Source organism: Lasioglossum baleicum, unplaced genomic scaffold (assembly GCF_051020765.1).
Source record: "Lasioglossum baleicum unplaced genomic scaffold, iyLasBale1 scaffold0071, whole genome shotgun sequence".
In the NCBI taxonomy this organism is placed as follows: domain Eukaryota; kingdom Metazoa; phylum Arthropoda; class Insecta; order Hymenoptera; family Halictidae; genus Lasioglossum; species Lasioglossum baleicum.
Window position 1 is genome coordinate 175,869 of NW_027469131.1, and position 7,007 is coordinate 182,875.

Below are 7,007 nucleotides of genomic sequence, written 5' to 3' on the forward strand. Positions count from 1 at the left end.
AATCCTCGCGACCAAAACACGTACCGCGATGGTCGCACAGATCGCCCCTCAAGCCCTAACAAGTTTTGCAACTACTGCAAAGTCCCCGGGCACGATATTCACGAGTGCCGTAAGCGCGCTTTTAATAATAATAGGAGGTCGGGAAACGAGTCCGGCCTCCCGACCGAAGCCAACCCCAGGCGGGAGGCCGCATCTTCAACCCAAACTACAGCCCGCACCCAAACAGCTATCCGGACGAACGACCAGTCCGAAGATTCGTCTCAGCAGTAAATCTTGCTGCAGACTCACCAATCCCGCGCGTAAAAATCTCCGCCCCTCAATTACAAAAGAAGTGTGAATTTTTGTTAGACACGGGTTCGGAGATCAATTTAATTCGTGCGTCAAGTCTAGAACCAAATCTACCTATAGATCATACAAACACTATAGAAGTCCAAGGAATAACCGAGGGATCCATTCCAACTCTCGGTCAAATTAAAATACACTTACAGGGTCAAAACCCTATCGAATTTCATGTCTTGGAAGAAAACTTCCCAATTAACATCGACGGAATCCTCGGTTCTCCCTTCTTCAGAACAGGAGCCGAGATCTCCTTTGCGAATGAATACATTATGATAGGAAACATTCGGGTTCCCTTCTCGAACCCTTGCGCGCCCACGGCTGAGCCTCGCGATAAATTGGCAGCAGAGGTTATTTCAATGCCTTCGTCTATGACCAACGATCTCGTTAAAACTCCAGCCGCCGAGCGTGAGGAACATTCGGCAAGGAACGTTCGAGTGTCTTCCTCAAATCCTCGTGCACCCGCGGTCAGACCTTGCAGAGCTCCGGTGACGGAGGTTATTTCAATGCCTCCTCGGGATTCGATCGAGTACTCCCTAGAGAAAAACGCCGTGAAAAGCCGGCCGGAATCGAAGGAGACTCGAGAGATATCGGAGTACACTGCGAGAAGTCGGGTCGTGGAGCGTGAGGATCGAGTCCGAACAAAGACTCCTCCGAAATCCGAAGAATTCGTCCTCGAACCTCGTACCGTTGCGTGCATAGCGGTCGACGTCGAAGGACCTAAACAGGGATATATCCGCCGTGTTAATGTAGCGCCGGATGTATTCCTGGGTGACTGCGTCGTCACCAATCGTAAAGGCAAAGCGAGCCTCCGGTGTTTTAACACCTCGTCGGAAAGAGTTTCATTTCGATTGCCCCCATTGGAGATGGAAGAAATCGAGTCGTACTCTTCCGACCTTTCTAATTCCGGGTACTATCCCGACGCATTCGGTAACCATCCCGACCTTACTAATTCCGGGAACCATCCCGACGCATTCGGTAACCATCCCGACCTTACTAATTCCGGGAACCATCCCGACGTATTCGGTAACCATCCCGACCTTTCTAATTCCGGGAACCATCCCGACGCATTCGGTAACCATCCCGACCTTTCTAATTCCGGGTATCATCCCGACGCATTCGGTAACCATCCCGACATTACTAACTCCGGTAACCAGCCCGATTCTTATACTAACTCCGGTAACCAGCCCGATCTTTATACTAACTCCGGTAACCAGCCCGATTCTCATACTAACTCCGGTAACCAGCCCGATTCTTATTCTAACTCCGGTAACCAGCCCGATCTTTATACTAACTCCGGTAACCAGCCCGACTTTTATACTAACTCCGGTAACCAGCCCGATCAATTCCAAAACCAACTCCATTCCTACGACAATCAAAGATCTTCAAGACCCATATGTAAGCAGGTCTGTTCTATATTGCACAATAAACCCAGTAACAGTTCTAAACCAGAGAAGGATATCAAAGCCTCCAAAGTAAAAGAACTTCATAAGTTACTTCGAAATCATATCTTTCATGATCCACAGAAACTCGATTCCTTTCAACTTCCATCTGCATGTTGCCATGCGAGGCGAAACAAATACGATAAAATTAATCTCTGCGCTACAGCGAAATACGCGTCAGCAAGAAGGAAATATAAATCCGAGTACCCTCGCGATAACGGATACCCCTACCAGATTAAACGAGCGAAATACGAAACCTCTGGTCAGCAAAATCTCCTTCCACCACTGGAAGATCAACATATCACATCGCAACACCGCTCCTCCGAAGCAGCAATCGCCTCAGAAGACCGTCAGTCCTTAGACACACACGAAACTGTAATCATGCAGCCGATCCAAGTTGCCATCTTACTCTCTATAGCCACGCGAGTGTACACCCTCATCGGATACGATTGTGGAGGATCTACACTGAACACGACAACGTTCTCCATCATCGATATTCCTGATTGCGAGCCTGAAGAAATCAAGCCCACGGAGGACTCAGTAAAAATCCAATTGCTGCAACTAGCAGAATTTACTCAGACGAGAGTAATCCAGTGCCACATAGAAATCGACCGCACGATATTCTATTGTGGCATGCACTCACATGTTTCCATCGTCACGAACGGACGACAGGAATATTTACTGGCAACCACCAGTGAAACCTGTTCCGAGTTGCAGAAAACCGGAACAATCCTCATCACTCCGACCGCCCAGGTCACGGGAGTCCAGCCCAATTCTACTACATCCCGCAGCCTCACATTGGCGGGAGAACTTCAAAATAACGGGCAATGCGCAGGAACAACGTACAACGACCCATTCGGCACTTGGACCAGTGTCGTTGTACAGGCCATTGTTCGAATAACCCTGAGGGACTACACAGCAACAGTGAAACTCTCTACAGGTCAGATCCATCTACAGTCAGGACAAATATGCACCTTCACAAAAGGAAGCTGCCTTGATACGCAAGATGGACATACATTCTGGGACGTCGTTCCCAATGATTACTGCAAGTTCAATAGCTACGACGTTCTCTACGAAGGACTAGCTACCAGAGTTTCTACAAAGACAAAGTTCTCACCTACATTATATATGGTGGAATCTGAAGACACCACATTCGCGTTGACAGAATCTGGTCGTACATCAATTTGCGGTTATATTATTATTCGCACGGAGCACCCCAAGCTCTTTATTCTGGATACAAGTCTGTCCGGTAAATTCAAGGAACGCACTCACACCATAGTAAGCAATCTGGACATATTCACCTACGTGAATAGTAAGTTCATCTACGTAGAAAAACATCTGAAAAGTCAACTTACCCAGTTGTACCAGGATGTCATCCGGCAAAAGTGCGAACTGGAGAAACAGGTCCTTCAAAACGCACTAACGATGTTACACTCATCACCTGAAGAAATAGCAGCTGCCATTATGCGAGAACCAGGATTCGTCGCAGTTCCAGCTGGAGAAGTGGTGCATATTATAAAGTGCATTCCAGTAACCGTACAAGTTCGGAAAACGGATAAGTGTTTCGAAGAACTTCCGATCACTTACCAGAATTCTTCCAAGTTCTTAAAGCCAGGAGACCATATTATAGTTGCCACAGGTACAGAAAAGCCATGCAATGAACTCCTGCCGCCTCTCTACAAAATAAACGGAATTTGGTATCGTTTAACGCCGTCACTCACAGAGACCGTTGCCCCAGCAACATTACAACCGCTCATCAAACCCACATGGAAGTACGTGGATCCAACAAATATCGCAACAGGCGGAATCTATTCCCAAGAGGATCTCAACAAACTACAGGACCACATCATGTTTCCAGTGGAAAGAGTGGCCGTAATAAATTCTATCGCCCAAGGAGCATCCGGCAGAGATTACGCAACAGGAAACGTTAATATGTTCAACCTGCTTGACGAAAACTCCCTGCAACAGATAGCGGAATCAACAGCACAAAAACTGTGGTCAGGATTCACCACATTTGGTTCAATCAGTGCTGGAGTGCTAGGAATATATATAGCAATCCGAACAATAAAGACTATCATAAGTACCATAATCAATGGTATTGCATTGCACTCACTTTACGGATGGAGTTTGCATCTAGCAGTCGCCGTATGGAGCTCCCTCACAAGATTCTTCATCTTCCTGAAGCAAAAGGACAATACTTACACGTATGCAGCAAGATACAGGAAAAGTGCAAGTGAAAGTGTTAGTGAACAAAGTGATTCCCCACCCACCCTAAACCCCGAGAAAAGACAGTCGAATAATGAACATTGCGAATACGACTTGTCGGACATTACAAAACCAGCCCCAGCCCCACGTGCCGACACCGACAACATTTCAGTGCGACCAGTGTTTCGTACAAATATAGGAAATACTCGCCGAGAACTGTGCTCCCTGCGCGGAGTACCCCCGGACGATGCGTCGCATGATTGAGTGTGATATCGAGTGTTGAGCGAGAAATTTCTTCCTTGTAAGAAATTTCTTTTCCGCGTTGGGAGGTGTTACGTCGTCCGATGTACGACGTTGGCCTTGTACACACACTATGTATACAAGGTCTGATCTACATAAGATCCACACACCGTCCCCTAGACATAAGAGCATAATATTAAGATCTCATTATTGTATTGTTCTAATCCTTATCTCCGTCTCTACCCATCACCATAACTTCTCCTTGATCAACACCTTACCTCAGTTTCAACCCATCACCACGACACATAATGCAATAAAGTATTGCATCACTCTGGAAGCATCTAGAAGCTTCTAGAAACGTCGAGAAGTCCAAAGACTGCTGCATCAGCAGTCCCACGCTCGTAGAGGGCAATAGGACAGCCACGAGACTGCAGCGTCAGCAGAAATGCACGTGCAGTCCCCGGGAGCAAAGACGCTGCTGCGTCAGCGGTTCTCCCACTCCGACGACTGAAGAACAAAGAGACTGCAGCGTCAGCTATCCCCACTCCGAACGAAGGAGGCAAGGCAGAGCGGACGCTTGCATCAGTCCGCCTCCGACCGGCGACTCGAGCAGTCGTGCCAACCTGGCCTCAGCCGCCAGTCCGGCTTCTTCCGACTTTAAGAGCAGACGTGTTCAGTCTAGCTCCGCGATAGTGAAGTGTGTCGATCCTTCACTCCTAATTCCAATTCCAATTCCAACTCTAACTCAACTCAACTCAAGTCCTAATTCTCATACATTAATCCTACAACATATTACTATATCCATTATTCATTAATCCAATTACTACTCTTATTATAATACTACTTACATATTGTATACCAGTGTACTTACCAGTTCTTATTTAATATATCGTTGTTATACTGTTACGTCGTCCGATGTACGACGTTGGCCTTGTACATACACTATGTATTCAAGGTCTGATCTGCATAAGATCCACACACCGTCCCCTAGACATAAGAGCATAGTATTAAGATCTCATTATTCTATTGTTCTAATCCTTATCTCCGTCTCTACCCATCACCATAACTTCACCTTGATCAACACCTTACCTCAGTTTCAACCCATCACCACGACACATAATGCAATAAAGTATTGCATCACTCTGGAAGCATCTAGAAGCTTCTAGAAACGTCGAGAAGTCCAAAGACTGCTGCATCAGCAGTCCCACGCTCGTAGAGGGCAATAGGACAGCCACGAGACTGCAGCGTCAGCAGAAATGCACGTGCAGTCCCCGGGAGCGAAGACGCTGCTGCGTCAGCGGTTCTCCCACTCCGACGACTGAAGAACAAAGAGACTGCAGCGTCAGCTATCCCCACTCCGAACGAAGGAGGCAAGGCAGAGCGGACGCTTGCATCAGTCCGCCTTCAGACAGCGACTCGAACGGTCCGCTCCAAGCGAGCGACTCGCACGGACGTGCCAGTCCGGCTTCTTCCGGCTTCAAGAGCAGACGTGTTCAGTCTAGCTCCGCGAAAGTGAAGTGTGTCGATCCTTCACTCCTAATTCCAATTCCAATTCCAACTCTAACTCAACTCAACTCAAGTCCTAATTCTCATACGTTATTCCTATAACATATTACAATATCCATTATTCATTAATCCAATTACTACTCCTATTATAATATTACTTACATATTGTATACCAGTGTACTTACCAGTTCTTATTTAATATATCGTTGTTATACCAGTGCTTCGATCTTGTTATTCTTGTGTTAGTTCAACACCATCTTCCAATTCAGTTCTTGCATAGAATATATTAAACTCGTGACATATCCGGACTTGGTCTAAAGTGCGCAGTGGAAACGCTGAGCCGCCAATAAGGAATTTGAAGCGAGTCACAGAGAAGTTCTCGTGCCACGTCTAGAATTGGTCTAAAGAGCGCAGTGGAAACGCTGAGCCGCCACTATAGACGTGAAGCGAGTTAACTACCTAAAAGGTTAATAACAAATGGAGTTTCATTTTCATTATATTATTAATATTCCATCATTACTATTCCTTACCCATGCGACGCCCACGTCGAGCGGGACGCAAGTATCAACTTGCTAAATTGAGACGCGCGTTGAGAAATAAAGCGGTGCTCGATCAAATCATTGCCACTACCGAGTGGACAGAACTTCTGGGAACCACCGAGCACATTCCGTGTGACGCGTCCGATTACGTTTCTGTATACGGTTGCCCTTGCAGCCTTCCTAAAGAGGTCAACCACGCGGACCTCTCGCGAGCTCCGACGCCAGTTCTGCATCCGGTCGATTGTCCAGAGGTGATCGACATAGCCGACGACGACGACAGCCGAGACACGATCATCGTTCCCAGGGTCCGTTGCCGAATCATCCGTGACGTTCCTCTGCCAGCTCATCAACGTGTCATCTTGCGGCCAGCATCCAAGGCCACCAATGTCGTCCCGAACCGAGCAGCAGCAACTCTGCCAGATCTTCCCCACCTCGAGGACATCTGTATAGAAGACCCGATGTACGACACCTACTGTCAGTACCGCCAGTTCCTGCTGCAACAATATTATTAGGCGTTAATACAGCATTGCGGTGAGTCGTATAATGTCTTGTATAATTGCTGAATCCTGTAAACTCACCGTTCTCGTTGCATCATCTCGCGCGTGATTCTTGTCGGGACACTTCTTGTAACCGCGTCGGACGTTCTCTTCTTGACTGCATCCATAGCAATATCGGTTGTCCTAGTGCATATGACAGCCCGCGGCTGTCTCGGCACGAAAGACCACTCCTCATTTAATCA